Genomic DNA, 21,056 nt, shown 5'->3' with positions numbered 1-21,056 from the left:
CTATGCTTTCAGCTGCCTTGGCCCTAAGCTCTGAAGTTCCCTCCCTAAATGTCTCGACTTCTTTACTTCTCTTTTCTCCTTTAAGATACTTCTTAAAACCTACATCTTTAACCAAGCTATTGTCAGCTGTCCATTAGCCCCTTCTGTGGCTTGGTTACAAAATTTTTATTGATGTTGCTTTTTTTAAATGCGTTGGGGCATTTTGGTACATTAAAGGGGTTATATAAATGCAAGTTGTTGAAAGGCAGAACCAGTTGGGGTTCTTCTTATCTAGAAAAGAGAAGGCTGAGCATTGACCTGAAAGAGATTAGCTTGAAGATAATGAAAATGTTTGTTGGGGTAGATGTAGAGAAAATGTTTTCACTTGTGGGGGTGTCCAAAACTAGGGGTCATAAATATAAGATAGTCGCTGATATATCAAATAGGGAATACAAGAGAAACGACTTTATTGAAAGAGTGGTAAGAGTGTAGAACTTGCTAGCAAAAGACATAGTTAAGGCAAATAGCAAGGCTGCATTTAAGGGAAGCTAGATAAGCACAAGAGGGAGATAGGAATAGAAGGATGTACTGATAGGGTGAGATGAAGAAGGTTGGGAGGAGGCTTGTATGAAGCAAAAACATTGGTATAGACAAGTTGGGTTGAATGGCCTGTCACTTTACTATGGGCTGTATTGAACTATATAACTTTCATCAGCTTTCTTAACCCAGGAGGGAAAATTTCAATAAACATCAATATTGATTTTTTAGTTCTTCCTTCATTGTAGTCACTCTCTAAATGCTCACACAACCATAAGGGAAAGGTATATTTTATTATGAATGCCCATACAAAAATTGAAATGACCAACTGCACACAAAATATTTCCAATAAGTAGATCTTCTTGAGTCAGAGGTTTAACCACAAGGAAGCATGAGAAGTAAAAGAAATGAGACTGCTCATTAGAGATGGGTTTTTAATTTTTTTTTAAATGCAGCCTTGCTATTTTTTTTTAAATTAAAAACCCAGAAGAATAGGAAAGGTTTGTGTGGAAATCCTCCTTCACTAGCGTGAGAATAAAACATACTGAAATGTTGTTTCTACAGCTTGTGGAAAATTACCAAGATGTCATTTCTACACAACATAATGAAATCACTGAAAAAGAGAACTGATAAGGGTATGTAAATAAAGACCTTGAGACAGTACAGCAGTTAAAAATTGTGCTTAGGCAGAGAAAAGAGAAACAGCAAGAGTTAGAACAAAGGATGTAGTGAATAAGAAACTGCCCCACTAAGATAAAGGCTGACAGCTGCAAGTTAAAACACACAATGGAGAGCCAAATAAGGTAAAACAACAACAAGAGTTAGGGGCTAGAAAGTTAGAGTAGGGGGAGAAGTAAACAGAGGAGGAGACTGTAGCAACTATAGGATAGGTTAGTGTCATAATATGTTATAACCAATAATGTAAACTAAAGGCGTGGAAAAATGGATTTGTATTGTCTTAACATGAACTGAATATGTTGATCGGTGTGCCTGCTTGTAGGACACCCGATCTTGCAAGAACGTTAAATAAACTTACTTCTTCAGAGTTTGACTTGGTGTAAATTATTATTAAGTGGGCTACGTTTCTCACAATTGGGGGCTCGTCCGGGATCTCTTCATCATTGCCGGGACCGCGGCCGACTACAGACGAGAAGACGCATCCCGTTAATTTAAAAACGGTCTCGTTTCTCTCGTTGGTAGCGGACCCGAGTAATCAACTGAAAACGATCCTAGGGAAGTCACTCTGAACGAGTATTTAGTGCGGCAGGTACACACGTGAAGTCAGGCAACTCCGTGCACGGACCAAGGTAAGAAAAACGACTTTTAAGTATTATCTTGGTGACTTATGGTTAACTGTAGGATAAGACCTTCTAAGTACTAAAAGTCCTTGAGGAGTGAATTTTACAGTCCTGCAGTATAAGACCCTTCAGCTAGGAGGTGAGTACTGTATGGTATAAGACCCTTCAGTTAGGAGGTGAGTACCGTAAGGTATAAGACCCTTCAGCTAGGAGGTGAATACCGTAGGGTACAAGACCCTTCAGTTAGGAGGTGAATACTGTGGGGCAGTATAAGACCCTTCAGCTAGGAGGTGAGTACTGTATGGTATAAGACCCTTCAGTTAGGAGGTGAATACCGTAAGGTATAAGACCCTTCAGCTAGGAGGTGAATACCGTAGGGTACAAGACCCTTCAGTTAGGAGGTGAATACTGTGGGGCAGTATAAGACCCTTCAGGTAGGAGGTGAGTACTGTATGGTATAAGACCCTTCAGTTAGGAGGTGAATACCGTAAAGTATAAGACCCTTCAGCTAGGAGGTGAATACCGTAGGGTACAAGACCCTTCAGTTAGGAGGTGAATACTGTCGGGTATAAGACCCTTCAGCTAGGAGGTGAATACCGTAGGGTACAAGACCCTTCAGTTAGGAGGTGAATACTGTCGGGTATAAGACCCTTCAGCTAGGAGGTGAATACCGTAAGGTATAAGACCCTTCAGCTAGGAGGTGAATACCGTAGGGTACAAGACCCTTCAGTTTACCATGGGAAATAAATCGTCTAAAAAGGAAGACAATGGGAGACAAGGAAAGTCTGCCGGCAACATCCCTCCAGAAAGTCCATTGGGACGGATGTTGGAGTATTGGGATTTAGAGTCAAAAACCAAGGAGAAAAAGACCCAAATATGATCTAAGGACAGCAAGAAGGACCACCCCTAAACCCGACGATAACGACAACGATAGAGACAGAGTCTCCTAAGACAATGATGCCCTTGAGCGAGGTACCAATAGGAAATAATGAAATTGGATTTGTTAGTGCACCATTAACATCAGGAGAGGTAAGCGTGTTTAAAAAGGAAATGAAAGTCCTCGTAGAAGACCCCTGAAAATTTGGGAAAGAGAAAACCCTCCCGGGGTAGGGAGAAACGAACCAGCCGAACAAAAATACCCTAATCAAGACCCGCAGTGGCAGAACAATAACGTCGGCCATAGGGGCCAGATGAAAGACCTTAGAAATCTGATAGTAAAAGGCATTAGGGAATCTGTCCCGAAATCACAAAATTTGAATAAGGCCTTCGAAGTAAGACAGGAAAAGGATGAGACTCCCTCAAATTTCTTACAGAGATTACGGGACACAATGAGGAAATATTCAGGTTTCGATCCAGAAGACCCGGTTGCCCAAGGACTCCTTCGAGTCTATTTTGTAACAAAATCATGGCCAGACATCCAAAAGAAAATTCAAAAGATAGATGGATGGAGTGAAAAACAATTGGACGAACTGCTCAGAGAAGCGCAGAAAGTTTTCGTTAATAGAGATGAAGCCAGAGAAAAACAGTGAAGCTTAAATGAGATGGTAATTGTACAAGTGTTCCACCCTTTTATGTTGTAAACAAGTAGTTGAAGCCCCTGCAAAACTTGTGCCTTTACAGAGTTACCGCAGGCCCCTCTTATGGCACAAGCAGGCAACGTATTGAGTGCGACCCCTCTGGGTGTTGAAGGCTGTTTCTAGACAAATAGAGACCATTCAAGGCACCTAGGTGGGATCAAGGGATTGATTTTTAAAAATGTTTTGAAGAATCAAAGGGGGGACTGTGAGAACAGAATTTAGATTTTAGAATTTTTAAGAACAGAATTACATGGGAACATTTAAGATGAAACAATTAATCAGTCATGTACTGCTAACAAGCTAGCTTCAGTGCTGCAGGGAGGGACAGCTCATCAGAAATGACTTCATAACTTCAGGGCTGCAGAGGCAACTTGGCCTTGCAGCTGGTACAGCGAGAGAGAGAGAGAGAGAGACATTGTACTTCAACAGCACTCTTCTTATCACCCAGACATGACAATCCTAGGGGAAAGTTAGAATGAAAAACATACCGACCAGGCTAATACACGCCCCCTTGTTAGAGGGTGGCTCAGCCTACCCTTCTGATTCAGCAGTTGCTGAGTTTTTTATATTTGCTTTTATATTATACTGTTTAAATGTTATTTGAGTAAATAGATCCACATAATCCTAGTGAATATATATAATCATATATAAGTTGATCAGTAGAGAGAAGGTTATCATAGAATGATAAAAGGGGGGAATGTGGAAGTGAGCAGAAAGGCATGGCACTGGTACTTGAAACAAGGTTACCCTGGACAAAATGTTTACCTATAGCGATACTCAGAATTCGGACAGCCCCTAGAAAAGATGTGGGACTGTCCCCTATGAAATGCTATTCGGATTACCCTACATGGGAACCAGGGGCGAGATGCCAACCTTAGAAACTAAAGATTCGTTTCTAAAGAACTATATACTGGTGTTGTCTTCCTCATTGTCATTCCTCAGGAAGCAAGGCCTGTTAGCACAGACCCCACCTCTCGAATTTGCAGTGCACAAGATCCAACCAGGAGATTGGGTTCTGGTGAAATCGTGGAAAGAGACTAATCTACAACCGAACTGGGAAGGACCATACCAGACTCTCCTAACCACTGAAACAACCATAAGAACGGCAGAAAGAGGTTGGACCCACTACACAAGAATCAAGGGGCCGGTACAACCCCCCCGGCCGAGGAAGGAACTTGGACAACCGAATTAACAGAAGAACCATTGAAAATAAAGCTAAAAAGACTTTGAGTAACGAACTTTTTTATATAGCGGCGCGAGCGCGGAAATACTGTCTGTAATATTGTGTGCCTTTTCTCTCTCTCGCTTTCTTTTCAAAAGTAGCCAGGAAATAAAATGGGTTGGATGTTTTTGAATGCAGTATTAGTCATCCCAGTAATGGGAAAAATAACAATGTGGGATGGAACTGACGGGGACAACGGTACACGAATTGAAATCCCCAAGAGCCAGGATCCTCAGGTGGTAGAAGTAGGCTCATGTTTCCTAATCCCATGTGGGGGCATACATAACCAAAGAAATTATCATGTGAAGTCCCTCCATTATTATGGGGATGGACTACTAACAGGAGACCCACTCCCACCGATTATATCCATTCACCAGAGCCCCATAAAACCAGGCCCAGATTGTCCAGATAAGGAATGCAACCCTATATATATATTTGACAATAAAAAGAACCGAGTGGACAGAAACGACTGGTGGAATATCCACCCAACGCCATCCGAATGGCTCAATAACAGAAGAACGACAAATCAAAACTACCCACTTCCAATTAGACAACAAGGTGTTTGACGTAACAGTTAGAGAAGGGAAAAGGAAAGGTGAATTAAAATGTTGTTTTCAGGTAACAATAGATAAGACTGGTAAACCATCTAACAAACTAAAAAGGACCTCTCATAACGATCCTAACATAGTAAAAATAATAGAGGTAAAAGACTTGAGAAAGACAATTGAGATAGAAACCGGTTGCGGGGACACAAATGCCTGGGTAGAATGGATAAAATATACTGTAAAAAGTTTGAACAAAAACAATTGCTATGCTTGTGCATCTGGTAGACCGATAGCTCAAGTAGTACCTTTCCCGCTGGGGTGGGAGCGTGACCGAAAGGGCATGGAATGCATGTTAGCCCTATATCAGGATAAGACGGCTTGGGGTATTCAAACTTGCATATCCTTGTCATTAATGTTCCCTCCCCTAGAGAAAAAAGATTCAAGGACTCCCCCTTCATTTTTAGCCACCAGTGTGAATCACACATCATGCGTAAGTTGACACAGTGCGGAGCTAACCAGAAATATGGGAGAGTTGAAGTCAGGCATAGAGACTGAGGACGTAACTGGAAGAGTCAGGGGAGGGAACTACTCATCATTGAATGTTCCCAGAGCGGATTTATGGTGGTATTGCGAAGGAAAAATCCTGAGACAGACCCTACCCTCCCAGTGGAAGGGGACGTGCACAATTGTTCAATTGGCAATACCATTCACCTTGGCATTTGAGAAACAAAAGATAATAACGAGGGAAATGGGTAAAAGGGAAGCGATAGCGAACTCTTTTGACGACCAGGTGTATTTGGATTCCATAGGGGTCCCAAGAGGGGTACCTGATGAATTCAAGGCCCGAAACCAAATGACAGAATGGATAGTATCAACAGGAGTACAGACATTGAGAAGGCGGCTGAAATAATGCTCAGAGGATTTGAGAGGACATATGAGACCCCTCCTCAGTATATAGAAAACAACAAGGATTAAGTAAAAGAAAAGGGGGAATTGTGAGAATAAAAAATACTGAAATGTTGTTTCTACAGCTTGTGGAAAATTACCAAGATGTCATTTCTACACAACATAATGAAATCACTGAAAAAGAGAACTGATAAGGGTATGTAAGTAAAGACCTTGAGACAGTACAGCAGTTAAAAATTGTGCTTAGGCAGAGAAAAGAGAAACAGCAAGAGTTAGAACAAAGGATGTAGTGAATAAGAAACTGCCCCACTAAGATAAAGGCTGACAGCTGCAAGTTAAAACACACAATGGAGAGCCAAATAAGGTAAAACAACAACAAGAGCTAGGGGCTAGAAAGTTAGAGTAGGGGGAGAAGTAAACAGAGGAGGAGACTGTAGCAACTATAGGATAGGTTAGTGTCATAATATGTTATAACCAATAATGTAAACTAAAGGCGTGGAAAAATGGATTTGTATTGTATAAACATGAACTGAATATGTTGATCGGTGTGCCTGCTTGTAGGACACCCGATCTTGCAAGAACGTTAAATAAACTTACTTCTTCAGAGTTTGACTTGGTGTAAATTATTATTAAGTGGGCTACGTTTCTCACACTAGCAATGAAAGAAGATACCAGGCCATTACCAGGAAGGATCAAAGATGCCCAGTGAAGAAGTGCATATGGGCAAGTTTGAAAGCAGCCAAGGAACAAAAAAAGCAAGACCAGGCCGGGATTTTATTCTGGTGATCAGGTTCCCGGCAGTGGGCCAGAAGGAGGGGATGACCCCGCCTCAGCCCTCCGCGGCCAGTCGGAAGGCTAGAAGCTCTGTAGTACCAGCAGTAACACCGGAGTGGTGACCACTGCTGGTATTGCAGGAGGCCTACCGTGACCGAGATGTCGGAGACCCTGGATGTAGGTAAATGGAGTCAGAATCACGAGGGCTAGTCATGCAGACCCCGACAATGGGGTGGGGGTGTCATTGGTGAGGTTGGTGGCGCCTTGCCACCGGTGCAGCCATCACCACCAGAGGGACCCTTTTGGGGACCAGGACAATATCGGACACGCCACTCGCTATCACCCCTTGCCATTTTGTCAGTCCATCTCTAAGGGTAGGATAAAATCCTGCTTCAGGTAGGATTGAATTAGTGAAAGAAGGAAGGCCAAATAAATTTGAGTGTGGCTTGGACAAAATTCAAGGGCATCATAGAAAGGGGGAAAATATAAAGGAACAGAGCACAAACTGAGGAACCGAACACAGATAGCAAGATCTGAAAAGTGAGTCCTTGAAGATTAAAGAAACATGTCTAGAACTTGGCATGAGACAGAAAAACAGCAAATTGCCACATTACTGATAGAGCAGAGATAGTTGGACTCAGAGGCAGTGTTTAATTGTGTTACTGTACAATTGTAAGTACAAATTCCAGACTGCTTATCAGCCCAACTTGGTTAAGTTTTGGCATTTATGGGCCAGACCACCAGCCTGGAAGTTTTTCAAAGTAAGGCAGGAAATTAAAGAACATGAAAAGGTTGGGTGGCCTCAGTTGTATTGCTTGAATGATTTTCTTTGGTAATAAAATGGCACAGCTAGTGGTAGAGAAAATTACTCAGATTATCTTCCCATCCTACAAGGAAGACTGTACCTGCTGGTCAGTGGTTTACAAAGGAGACAGAAATCTATGTGACATTTGGATTAGAAACTTGACCAAAGTAATCTTATCCATGCATGAGAGAACAACTTGCTAGAGACAATCTGAGCGATGATTAAGGAGCTCACAGCTGAAAGAGATATCTGTGTAGACTGTGGAATTGTTATTAAATAGGCTGGGAATTAAGTTTGTTTTTTAAAGAATGCTCTATTAATCTTAGGTATCTACTGAAAAGCTGTTGTCTTCCATACAGAAGACAGACAGAATGATACCATGCAGCAGGAATTTCATTAAAGATAGTTAAAAGGAGAATTTACCCTGTTAGCGTTGGGAGATGCCACTTGGAGTGGGATATATGCCCACAACCTTCGGACTCTGAGTTGAGAATGCTACCAAAGGCAACACCTGGCTTGGATTTGGCAGCTTCTCTCTTTCTATCTGGAATGCCACTTGTGAAAAAGGGTTTCCACACAAACCTTTCCTATTCTTCTAGGTTTTTAATATTTTTCCAAAATATAATAAACCCATCATGATCCTTGATCAAATCAGTTTGTGGGACAGATTTCTTCCTTGGGCCTTACATTATGCATCTTTGCCCTGGGGTAAACAATTACATGATATGTTATACCATCTATAATTTACTTTAGGATATAGCCTGAATAAATCATTTATGGTTTCACCTACCATTTTTGAGCAAATTTACCATTAGAGTACTGCAGTCAACGGATATAACCCGCTCTGCTATGGAAATTGTTCTATGTGGAGAGAATAATTTGTTTTGTTGGTGTGGTGATATTTTCTAATACAAAATATTTCCTGTTTTTCCAATGATCCAAATATGAAAAGACCAACTGCAGCTGGACCAAGGGAGTAATAGCATAAGAATATTAGTGATTTTTAATTAAAAATTAATTACCAACAAACACATTTTATTTTACACTCCTCTTAGGAAATAAGAACTTAATGCTGCTCTGACTTGTCTACTCTGCTAGAAGTCCTTCTGTATTGGGCCTACATGATTACAATGCAGACATTACTGTGCATTGCAGATACAGTAAATACAGTAGAATCTTGTCACAGTAAAGCCTTCTTTACAAAACAAAATGTTCAAAATTTTATTAGAAACTGGCTGTGCATTGTTGCTACATTCTGAGTGTTGGGACAATGAGTGATTTAAAGGCTGACCAATCCAAAGGAACTGTAGCTTTTCCTGCTTCTTCAGAGTATAAAATTAACTGCACAATTTGAGTTGGGGGAGGGCGTGGAATAAGGATCAATTTGGAGGAGGATGTTCCGTGTAAAATTGTAAAATAACTGATTACATGAAGTTCTTTAGCTAGGTGACAGATGGGAAGGAGATTTGCCAGAATTTAAAAGGTGTTGGACTAATTAAGTGGATACACTAAAGTGACGGAAACCACACCTGCCAAAGTGAGATGTATTAATTTCGTTGTATGGAACGTTAGTTTTGAACTGTTACTGGACTTAAAGTAACTTGTTTAAAAGACCACAACAGTGGCTGAAAACATGGCTGCACGTTTGCATTCTAAAAGACAGTTGCATGAAGAAGATAATGGGAGTAGATTAGATTAGATTAGAGATACAGCACTGAAACAGGCCCTTCGGCCCACCGAGTCTGTGCCGAACATCAACCACCCATTTATACTAATCCTACACTAATCCCATATTTCTACCAAACATCCCCACCTGTCCCTATATTTCCCTACCACCTACCTATACTAGTGACAATTTATAATGGCCAATTTACCTATCAACCTGCAAGTCTTTTGGCTTGTGGGAGGAAACCGGAGCACCCGGAGAAAACCCACGCAGACACAGGGAGAACTTGCAAACTCCACACAGGCAGTACCCGGAATCGAACCCGGGTCCCTGGAGCTGTGAGGCTGCGGTGCTAACCACTGCGCCACTGTGCCGCCCTGATTCAATTAGCCAGATGGATCTTGATCAAGAGACATTGAATGTATCAAAGCCAGCATTCCACACCATCCCCCCCCTACCCCATACCCTCCCACTGAGAGTGTCTGGTAAGCTTGGGGGAATCCACAAACCTCGCAGGAGAGGCTGTTCCAAATAAAGAGCTAGTCACCTGACTAACCTGCTGGCCAAGCTGGGGTTTTTTGAATTGTGCCTGACACAGAACAGTTTTGGGAAGAGACTGCAAGTGAACTTCAAGAAGAGAGCATCTCTGTCTCTCTGTCTCTCTCTCACACACGCAAAGTTCCAGGGACCCATGGAAGTAACTTAAGCCTCAAGACAGAAGACCAGAGAAACAAATTTGAAAGTGTGCACTGGGTCCCAATGAGAACTGTAAGACTTAACTTCAATCAAAGACTTTACATCCAATCCAAAAGCAATAACTGAACTCCAGCTATTACTTCTTTCTTTCTCCTCTTCTGTCTCTGTTTGTGTGTGTGTTTATTGCATGTGCATGCTAGCATGGCCACGTTGCATATTTTTAGTAGTTTTAACTGAATTAGAGTTTTAAAGTTAATAACTTACGCCTTTTTTCTTTAAATCTGAGAAAACCTGTCTGGTTGATTTCTTTGCCACTACAATTAGAGAGCAAGGACTCACTGAGAGGGAAGCTAAAACACGGTGTTTTAAAAGTTAAACCTGGTTACGGCCAAACCAGGAAAAGGCTGAGAGGGGGAGCCCTAGACCCCTTTCTCACCTGGTCGTAACACTAAGGATTGGCAAATAGATTTTACTGTGGATAGCTGTATGGTAATGTGCTAGACTGGTAAATATGAAAGTTCATACATGCTGAAGGAGTGTCTATTCAGAAAGGCAGAAGATGATCTGGGTGTGTTTATTCATCATGAAATCTTCTAGTCCTCTCAAAACTTATATTACCAAAGCTAATGACATACTGGGATGAATCCCAAGGATACTTTGTCGTAAGTCTTAAATGATTTATTCTAACCTGATACAGAGCATTGTTGATGCTTGATTTGCAAATTTGTATGTAATTATGACAGCCTACCTTCCAACTAACTAAATGTGGATGGATCTGAGAACAACACTTGGAAGAGACTAGTACATCTATGTGGGGGCAAGGACTCTACGTGACTGTAACAATTGGCAAGTTCCATAACTTTACTGAGAAACAAGGAACAAATCCAAGCAGTTTGCTATTATAGATCCAGTCAGCAATTTACAGAACAACCCGAGCTATATAATTCCCATGTTGCAGCTGAATGTCAGAGCACATTTTGTCTTTGTTCAGTCCTTTGTTCTCTTCTATTTTTCTCTGCATCCTTCTTCTCTTGTCTTGAGTCTTCTCACCATCGTGACAGTTATCACAGACTCTTTTTTATCCCTCGGTGGTCCTGCCAACCTCTGTCAGAGCACCTATCAGGGATAGCCCCATCCGTTTCTAACTCAATTATTGTCATCCACCTGTGTCCTCTATCTCCTGTGACTCAAGTCATGTACATTCTAATGAGCTTGTGACCCCTTTTGTTCTCCAGTTCCGTATCATAAATGTGTTGGTTACACAGCTTCAGTTTCTGCTTACGCTGTGGTTTTAGCTGAATCAACAGCTCGATGTGATTTCAACCTAATCAACTGTCTCACTGTGGTTTTAATCTAATCAACTGTTTTAGCACTAACAATACTTCAGAATTTCAGCATAATTCCCTTACAGCTTCTAACTTTAGCAACTTCTTGCATAATGCCATTACTCAGCATATCCAAGCATATAGCACGTTATATTTAGTTTAATATTCTTACATCTGCACTTACTTTTTCGAGAAAAAATGTCTGAAAGAAACATGATCTATTTCTTTAAAATGTAGCATGGCTTAGATGATGCAGGTTTAAGCAAGCTACTTAACATGGCAGATAAGCATATCAATAGATAAACAATATCACTTGTCCATAGATCACTGAAGGCAGCAGCACAGGTAGATAAGGTGGTTAGGAAGGCATATGGGATACTTGCCTTTATTAGCCGAGGCATAGAATATAAGAGCAGGGAGGTTATGATGGAGCTGTATAAAATGCTAGTTAGGCCACAGCTGGAGTACTGTGTACAGTTCTAGGCACCACACTATCTGAAGGATGTGATTGCACTGGAGAGGGTGCAGAGGAGATTCACCGAGATGTTGCCTGGGCTGGAGCATTTCAGCTATGAAGAGAGACTGAAAAGGCTAGGGTTGTTTTCCTTAGAGCAGAGAAGGCTGAGGGGGGACATGATTGAGGTATACAAAATTATGAGGGGCATTGATAGGTTAGATAGGAAGAAACGTTTTCCCTTAGCAGAGGGGTCAATAACCAGGGGGCATAGATTTAAGGTAAGGAGCAGGAGGTTTAGAGGGGATTTGAGGAAAACTTTTTCATCCAGAGGGTGGTTGGAATCTGGAACGCACTGCCTGAAGAGGTGGTAGAGGCAGGAACCCTCACAACATTTAAGAAGTATTTAGATGAGCACTTGAAATGCCATAGTATACAAGGCTACGGGCCAAGTGCTGGAAAATGGGATTAGAATAGTTAGGTTCTTGATGGCTGGCACAGGCATGATGGGCCGAAGGGCCTGTTTCTGTGCTGTATAACTCTATGACTCTATGACTCTAGGACACGGGCTAAAAATGAACAAGCTTTGCACAAGATCTCCAGATCAGCTGCTGTAATTTTCTAAAATGTCCGGATTCACAGTATATCTGGGGTTTTCTGCCAAAATTTTGGCGACTGATTGGAGGAATCTCATGTTGAAATTCCTGATGTTGGTTTTTTTGCTGTTGTTTCCCTCAGAATATAGATATATGGAGCCAACTCTCACCAAAGCAGTTGATGCTGTGTTGATATGTTGATCCTTCAGAAAAGATCCTTCATAAGTGTCTGGTTGAGGGTGGTATTTAACACTAGGTGGATAACTATATATAGAAGCATCAAATATGCTACAAACACAATATGGGTGATGCTTTAGTGAAAAACCACCAATCAAGGTTGAGTAATGGAGGTGCAGAGATGCATAGACATTTCATAATTTTGTTTCCTCAATTTTGGTTATCAGGAAGGGCGGATGCTGAACCTTCCCTCAGAGGATTCCAGTATAGAATATATTTTACTTTGTAGAAGTGAATTTGATGGGTCAAATGGCCTCTTCTCATTCTGTGCTTTTTCACGTTATGATCGCTGAGACCGATTGGTTTCCTGTAATTGTACTCAATCTTCTTTTCCAAGAAACAAATGAACTCACAGCTCTTTAGAGCTCAACATTGCAAGGTTAACATTCAGCCATTCATTGGATGTGAGTAATAATTTCATTCTAATGATGTTTCACATTTAGTTACGTAAATGGTAAGTCAGCCAATTTACCAGCGTTACTCAACGGATTCAGCTTCTCTATAAATAGGTTTCACTAGTAGTCCCTGCTGGAAATAAAGAAAATAGTTTACAGGAATATAAATAATTGCCCAATTCCTTCAATGATCAAGATGAGGCAATCAAGAAATTACATAGTCGTTGTTTCCTTAATACCCTATGATGCATTTAAAATTACTGTATTCACCTCAAGTTCCTTCCAGGCTGGAGCCAGTGACATTGCCAACGTCAGTTCGCTTTGCATTGCTGCATCAGGGAGGTCAGCAAGGCCTTGTACACAAGCGGAGGAGACATCATAGATTTCACTCTCACCAGAGATAAGCAGGTGGAGTGAGCACATGGTTTTGCCAGAGTAACGGGTTTCCCAATACTGCAGGGAGCTTTTGACTACACACACATGGCTGTGCAGGTGTGCATCTCAAAGGGCGATGAACAGGAATCACTAAGGGTACCATTCCCTGAGCCTACCCTTGTTATGCACCATGCATGGAGTATCACGCTATCCTGGCAGCAACCAGGATTCTTTTATCCTGCGCCAGTCAGCCATTCCCACCAAATTTGAGACACCATAGTGAACCAGAGAATGGCTGCTTGGTGACACGTAGCACATGAAATCCTACGCTACCTGACTACATGTGGACATCAGCCCACTACCGCCCTCCCTCAGCTGAATAGTCAGTACTCCTCCATGTTGTATACCACTTGGAGGAAACACTGAGGGCGGCAAGGCGCAGCATGTACTCTGGGTGGGGGACTTCAATGTCCATCACCAAGAGTGGCTCAGCAGCACCATGACTGACTGAGCTGGCCGAGTCCTAAACAACATAGCTGCTAGACTAGGCATGTGGCAGGTGGTGAGGGAACCAACAAGAGGGAAAAACATACTTGACCTAGTCCTCACCAATCTACCTGCTGCAGATGCATCTGTCCATAACAGTATTGGTAGGAGTTACCATCGCACAGTCCTTGTGGAGATGAAGTCCTGCCTTTATGTTGAGGATACCCTCCATCGTTTTGGGTGACACTACCACCGTGCGAAATGGGATACATTTCGAACAGATCTCACAATGCAAAACTGGGCATCCATGAGGCGCTGTGGGCCATCAGCAGCAGAATTGTACAATCTGTAACCACATGGCCTGGCATATCCCCCACTCTACTATTACCATCAAGCCAGAAGACCAACCTTGGTTCAATGAATAGTGCAGAAAGGCATGCCAGGAGCAGCATCAGGCATACCTCAAAATGAGGTGTCAACCTGGTGAAGCTACAGCTCAGGACTACTAGCATGTAAAGCTGCGTAAGCAGCATGCGATAGACAGAGCTAAGCGATCCCATAACCAACGGATCATAAGATCATAAGAACTAGGAGCAGGAGTAGGCCGTCCGGCCCCTCGAGCCTGCTCCGCCATTCAATAAGATCATGGCTGATCTTTTCGTGGACTCAGATCCACTTACCCGCGCTCTCACCGTATCCCTTAATTCCTTTATTGTTCAAAAAGATATCTACCTTAGCTTTAAAAACGTTTACTGAAGAAGCGTCAACTACTTCACTGGGCAAGGAATTCCATAGATTAACAATCCTCTGGGTGAAGAAGTTCCTTCTTAATTCAGTCCTAAATCTGCTCCCTCTAATCTTGAGGCTATGCCCTCTTGTCCTCGCTTCACCTGCCAGTGGAAACATCCTCTCTACTTGTATCTTATCTATTCCCTTCATAATTTTATATGTTTCTATCAGATCCCCCCTCATTCTTCTGAATTCCAATGAATATAATCCTAATCTACTCAGTCTCTCCTCATAAGCCAACCCCCTCAACTCCGGAATCAACCTGGTGAACCTCCTCTGCACCCTCTCCAGTGCCAGTACATCCTTTCTCAAGTAAGGAGACCAAAACTGCACACAGTACTCCAGGTGCGGCCTCACCAGTACCTTATACAGCTGCAACATAACCTCTCTGCTTTTAAACTCAATCCCTTTAGCAATGAAGGACAAAATTCCATTTGCCTTCCTAATTACTTGCTGTACCTGCAGACCAACGTTTTGCGATTCATGCACAAGGACACCCAGGTCCCTCTGCATAGCAGCCTACCGAAATGAATGACTTCACATTTAGTAACAAAGTATTCCATCTGCCAGACCTTTGCCCACTCACTCAATGTATCTATGTTCCTCTGCAAAGTTTCACAATCATCTGCACACTTTGCTCTGCCACTCATCTTAGTGTCATCTGCAAACTTTGACACCCTACACATGGTCCCCAACTCCAAATCATCTATATAAATTGTAAATAATTGCGGTCCCAACACCGATTCCTGAGGCACACCACTAGTGACTGATTGCCAACAAGAATAGCACTCATTTATCCCCACTCTCTGCTTCCTGTTAGTCAACCAATCCTCTATCCATGCTAATACTTTACCCCAAACGCCATGCATCCTTATCTTATGCAGCAGCCTCTTGTGCGGCACCTTGTCGAAGGCCTTTTGGAAATCCAGGTACACCACATCCACTGGGTCCCCATTGTCCACCTTGCTCATAATGTCATCATAGAATTCCAAAAGATTTGTCAAGCATGACCTGCCCTTCATGAACCCATGCTGCGTCTGCCCATCGGGACAATTTCTATCGAGATGCCCTGCTATTTCTTCCTTGATAATAGACTCAAGCATCTTCCCCACTACAGAGGTTAAGCTATAGGTCTATAATTCCCCATCTTTTGTCTACCTCCCTTTTTAAACAGTGGCGTCACATCTGCTGTTTTCCAAACTGCTGGGACTACCCCAGAGTCCAGCGAATTTTGGAAAATTACCGCCAGTGCACCTGCTATTTCTCCCGCCATCTTTTTTAGTACCCTGGGATGCATTCCATCAGGGCCAGGAGACTTATCAATCCTTAGCTCCATTAGCTTGCCCAACACTATCTCTTCCGTAATAATGATTGTTTCCAGGTCCTCACCTACATTCGTCTCTGTGTCAATTACTGGCATGTTATTAATGTCCTCCACTGTGAAGACCGATACAAAATACCTGTTCAATGCCTCGGCCATTTCATCATATCCCATAACTAAATTCCCCTTCTCATCCTCTAACGGACCAACGTTTACTTTAGCCGTTCTTTTTCGTTTTATTATTTATAGAAACTTTTGCTATCTGTCTTTATATTCTGTGCTAGTTTTTTCTCATGTTCTATCTTACTTTTCTTTATAGCTCTTTTTGTGGCTTTCTGTTGACCTTTAAAGTTTTCCCAATCTTCTAGTTTCATACTGTTTTTGGCCACTTTGTTTGCCTTCTGTTTCAATTTGATAGCCTCCCTTATTTCCTTAGACACCCATGGCAGATTACCCCTTTTCTTCAGTCCTTCCTTTTCACTGGAATATACTTTTGCTGAGCACTTTGAAAAATTGCTTTGAAAGTCCTGCACTGCTCGTCAACTGTCCCACCATAAAATCTTTGTTTCCAGTCTACTTTAGCCAAGTCCTCCCTCATTCTATTGTAGTCCCCCTTGTTCAAGCGCAGGACCCTGGTATTGGATTTTATCTTCACACTCTCCATCTGTATTCTAAATTCAACCATACTGTGATCACTCCAACCAAGAGGATCCCTAGCTATGAGGTCATTAATTATTCCTGTCTCATTACACAGGACTAGATCTAGGATAGCTTGCTCCCTCGTCGGTTCCATTACATACTGTTCAAGAAAACTATCAAGGCTACCCTGACTGAGCTGGTTCGATCAATCTACATGTAGATTAAAATCCCCCATGATAATTGCCGTATCATTTTTACAGGCATTAGTTATTTCTTTGTTCATTGCCCGACCCAATGTGATGTTATTATTTGGTGGCCTATAGACTACGCCTATCAATGACTTTTTCTTCTTAGAGTTTCTAATTTCCACCCAAATGGAATCAACCTCATTCTCCATAGAACCTATATCATCTCTCAGCACCGCCCTGATGTCGTCCTTGAATATCAGAGCTACACCACCTCCCTTATCTTCCTGTCTGTCCTTCCATATAGTCTGGTACCCCTGGATATTTAACTCCCAGTCGTGACCAAGCTGTAACCATGTCTCCGTAATGGCTACCAAATCATATTCATTCGCGATGATTTGTGCCGTTAACTCATCAACCTTGTTATGTATGCTACGAGCATTCAGGTAAAGTGCCTTTATGCTAGCTTTCTTACCCTCATGATTTCCAACATCTCGAATAATAACTCCTGAGTTATCCTTCCTTTCTGCTTCTTTCATAGTCTGCCTATAGACTACGCCTATCAATGACTTTTTCTTCTTAGAGTTTCTAATTTCCACCCAAATGGATCAGATCTAAGCTTTGCAGTTCTGCCACATCCAGCCGTAAATGTTGGTGGACAATTCACCAACTAACAGGAGGAGGTGGCTCCACAAATATCCCCATCCTCAATGATGGGGGAGCCCAGTACATCAGTGTGAAAGATAAGGCTGAAGCATTGGTAACAATCTTCAGCCAGAAATGCCAAATTGATGATCCATCTCGGCCTCGTCCTGAAGTCCCCAGCATCACAGAAGCCAGACTTCAGCCAACTTGATTCACTCCGCGTGATATCAAGAAACGACTGAAGGCACTGGATACTGCAAAGGCTATGGGCCCTGACAATATTCCGGCAATAGTACTGAAGACCTGTGCTCCAGAACTTGCCGTGCCCCTAGCCAAGCTGTTCCAGTACAGCTACAGCACTGGCATCTATCCAGCAATGTGGAAAATTGCCCAGGTATGTCCTATCCACAAAAAGCAGGACAAGTCCAACCCGGCCAACTACTGCTCCATCAGTCTACTCTCAATCATCAGTAAAGTGATGGAAAGTGTCATAAACAGTGCTATCAAGCGGCACTTGCTTAGCAATCACCTGCTCAGTGATGCTCAGTTTGGGTTCCGCCAGGCCATTCAGCTCCTGACCTCATTACAGCCTTGGTTCAAACATGGAAAAAAGAGCTGAACTCAAGAGGTGAGGTGAGAATGACTGTCCTTGACATCAAGGCAGCATTTGACTGAGTATGGCATCAAGGAGCCCTAGCCAAACTGAAGTCAATGGGAATCAGGGGGAAAACTCTTCACTGGTTGGAGTCATACCTTGTGCAGAGGAAGATGGTTGTGGTTGTTGGAGGTCAATCATCTCAGCTCCAGGACATCACTGCAGGAGTTCCTCAGGGTAGTGGCCTAGGCCCAACCATCTTCAACTGCTTCATCAATGACCTTCCTTCAATCATAAGGTCAGAAGTGGGATGTTCACTGAAGATTGCACAATGTTCAGCACCATTCGTGACTCCTCAGATACTGAAGCAGTCCGTGCAGAAATGCAGCAAGACCTGGACAATATCCAGGCTTCGGCTGATAAGTGGCAAGTAACATTTGTGCCAGGCAATGACCAAATCCAACAAGAGAGAATCTAACCATCTCCCCTTGACATTCAATGGCATTACCATCGCTGATTCCCCCACTATCAACATCCTGGGGGCTACCATTGACCAGAAACTGAACTGGAGTAGCCATATAAATACCGTGGCTACAAGAGCAGGTCAGAGGCTAGGAATCCTGCAGTGGGTAACTCACCTCCTGACTCCCCAAAGCCTGTCCACCATCTACAAGGCACAAGTCTGGAGTGTGATGGAATATTCTCCATTTGCCTGGATGGGTGCAGCTCCAACAACACTCAGGAAGCTCAACACCATCCAGGACAAAGCAGCCCGCTTGATTAGCACTCCATCCGCAAGCATTCACTCCCTCCACCACCGACGCACAGTGGCAGCAGTATGTACCATCTACAAGATGCACTGCAGCAATGCACCAAGACTCCTTAGACAGCACCTTCCAAACCGATGACCTCTACCAACTAGAAGGACAAGGGCAGCAAATGCATGGGAACATCACCACCTGCAAGTTCCCCTCCAAGTCATACACCATCCTGACTTCGAACTATATCGCCGTTCCTTCACTGTCGCTGGGTCAAAATCCTGGAACTCCCTTCCTAACAGCACTGTGGGTGTACCTACCTCACATGGACTGCAGCGGTTGAAGAAGGCAGCTCAACACCACCTTCTCAAGGGCAATTAGGGATGGGTAATAAATGCTGGCCTAGCCAGTGATGCCCACATCCCATGAATGAATACAAAAAAAAACTTGGGCCTGGTGACCCATCACATGCTGATCGCACCTTTATACTACCCTCTAAAGTTCACGCAGTATCAGTATCTGAGCTGATGGTTGAAGATGACAGATCAAGTGACAGTGCTTCTTCCTCAGAAATCAGGTGCAGCTGTTGCCCTTGCTCATGAGACTGTGGTGGCTGGCCAGTCGCAGTTCTTGGGTAGCTGAAAGCAGAAATGCAGAAGGGGAGTGTTGGGATAAGGGAAAGGGGTTGGTTGGAAAGCAAGAGGTCCAGAGTCACACCGTCTGCAGCTTGAATTTCACACCAGATAACAGCATGAGGATAAAGCGGAACTTGAGAATGTGCATAAGGCAGGAACATACCGTCATCCTGGCTATTCTTAGTTGCAACAGCCTAGGTCACTGACGGCCCAATAATTCAACACACTGTCTCCTCCAAGGCGCTCAGGAAATGCAGGCTTGCCTGTTCCCCACCGGTTCTCTGATGCTTCCTCCTATTATGTGCAACCGTGTCCTGCAAGGGAGAGGGAAGAATATCAGTGAGTATGTTGCCAGGTGTTTGGGTGAAGTGTCTGTCGTAGCTGCATAGATGGCAGTATGTGAAAGGATCAAGCTGTGGATGTGAGGGTTTTAGTATTGATAAGTGTGTAAGGGTGAGGTGAAGCGTCTGAATGTTAGGCTTAAGTCCTGATTGCTAGAGATTGCTGATTGGTGAGTGATGGGGCTGTGGTGCATTGAACAGTGTTTGAGGTTGGTAGTGCGGTGGGAAGGAGATGTCATTTGAAGATACATTTACTGACCTTGACGACTCGTGTGAGATCATTGAACTTTTTCCAGCACTGCAGCCAGCTACTCTGTGGCCACCTGCTCTCATTCCCTTCGCAGTATGTGCCTGGAGGGCCTTCTGGCCCTCTATTGAAATATGACCTCCCTCCTCCTTTTCACCTCTGGACTAAGGCCTCCAGCATTGCATCAGAGAACTTGGGAATCCTCTCTCCGGCCTGCTGATCCATTAATCCTCAAATTCCATCTCTGAAGCACTTTTACATACAGTTTCACCAGCTGCTGCAGACAGAAAGCACCTTGCCTCTTAAGAGGTACAGGCTAGCTGAAACTCGTGCTAGCCACACATGCACTTGGGCCCTCTGCTGAGCATGTAAGCCACGGGGCAATCTTGCATTGTAATCCCTGCACCAGAAAACCAGCACAATCCAATTTTTAGCCCTTTGTTTCAAAATGGGTTGAGTCTAAACTGAAATTAATGAAAAAGAATCTAGGTTTAATTCAGAAGAACCTTGACACTGAAAGAGTTGAAATTTCCTTTGAAGACTGGAAATGTAAGTCAGAGAAGCTGGTAAAAAAAAAAGCAGAAAATCCAAACTGGGACTAAAGGAGGTGTAATTGTGAGATGAAAGAGAAAGGAAACAAAAAGTACTGGCAATTATATGGTATCTTTCACGACCACCAGATGTCTCAAAGTGCTTTACAGCCCAATGAAGTACTTTTGAAGTGTAGTCACTGTTGTAATGTATGAAATATGGCAAGCCAATTTGTGCACAATAAGCTCCCACAAATGACAATGTGATATTGATCAGATAATATGTTTTTGTAACATTGGTTGAACAATAAATATTGGCCAGGACACCAGGATAGCTTCTTTGATCTTCTTCGAAAGAGTGCCATGTGATCTTAAATGTCCACCTGAGAGGGCAGATGGGGACTCAATTTAATATCTCATCCAAAAGATGAAAGTCAAAAGTGGTATGAAAAGGAATCTGGGATTGGGATAAGAACAGAGCAAGACCAAGGCCAGACA

The sequence above is a fragment of the Heterodontus francisci genome, chromosome 6 (genome assembly GCF_036365525.1).
Source record: "Heterodontus francisci isolate sHetFra1 chromosome 6, sHetFra1.hap1, whole genome shotgun sequence".
NCBI classification, from domain to species: Eukaryota; Metazoa; Chordata; class Chondrichthyes; order Heterodontiformes; family Heterodontidae; genus Heterodontus; species Heterodontus francisci.
Note: the sequence above shows the minus strand (reverse complement) of the source record.